The sequence below is a fragment of the Mastomys coucha genome, unplaced genomic scaffold (assembly GCF_008632895.1).
Source record: "Mastomys coucha isolate ucsf_1 unplaced genomic scaffold, UCSF_Mcou_1 pScaffold14, whole genome shotgun sequence".
In the NCBI taxonomy this organism is placed as follows: Eukaryota; Metazoa; Chordata; class Mammalia; order Rodentia; family Muridae; genus Mastomys; species Mastomys coucha.
In genome coordinates this window covers 58,934,608-58,935,639 of record NW_022196896.1, presented here as the reverse complement: position 1 = coordinate 58,935,639, position 1,032 = coordinate 58,934,608, and positions in this window count along the sequence as shown.

The window sequence follows — 1,032 nt, the reverse complement described above, 5'->3', positions numbered from 1 at the left end:
GACCCCTCCATGTGCAGTCCTTGGTTGGTGGTTGAGACTTTGGGAGCTCTGAGGGTACTAGTTAGTTCGTAGGAGTTGCAGAGATTAACTGTGGAGCAGAGACTGAAGGAAGGGCAAGCCAGCCTAAATATAGCTATCTCCTGAGAGGCTCTGACAGCACCTGAGTAATACAGATGTAGAGGCTCACAGACTTCTATTGATCTGAGTACAGGGTCCCCAGTAAAGGAGTTAGAGAAAGGACCAATGGAGCTGAGGGGTTTGCAGCCCCTTAGGACGAACAACTATGAACTAACTAGTACCCTCAGAGCTCCCAAAGGACGAGGTGACTTTATAGCCCCAGGAGGTAGGTGATGCTTCCTGTCTTTAACTTTGATTAGGTCTGGCAGGATCTTTGCCCCAGGCCTCTTGGTCTAAGAGAGAGATGACACAATGCATACCTTTTGGATTAGAGGGCCATCTGGTTGGAAAAGGGACCTGTTTCAGCCTGTGGTTAGGTTGCTAAGGGCAATGACTTGCTGTGTTTTAGCTATTTCTCCAGGTCATTCTATTGCAGATCCAAAGTAAAGTCATGCTTGTCAATAAGCAGTACAGGCAGTGGTTTAAGTAAATAACTAAATAAATCAGTAAATTGACTTCTATAACTGGCCTTCTCTACCATATTCTACTTCAGCTGATGATACGGAAATGCCAAAAACTGGCCACTTAAAGTACATACCGGTAACAGCTGACCACTTAACTCAGTGAGTCTAGAGGGTACCTTTACCTGGGACTACTGTAAATAATGACTTAAAATAGTTTTAGGAAACATTCTGTCCATTGACTCAGATAATGGGAACCATTTCCCTGTGGTCATATCTGAGGATTTGCACAAACACTTGAAATAAGTTGGGAAAATACTGAGGGGACAAGGATTGGCTCTGTCCCAAATACAGGAGTAGGCTTTTGCTATATGTTTCTTTATCTGACCTTTGGTAAAAGTGTAGTCCACTCGGTGTCTAAACACAAGCCAAAAAATTGGAAGAGCAGGGACAC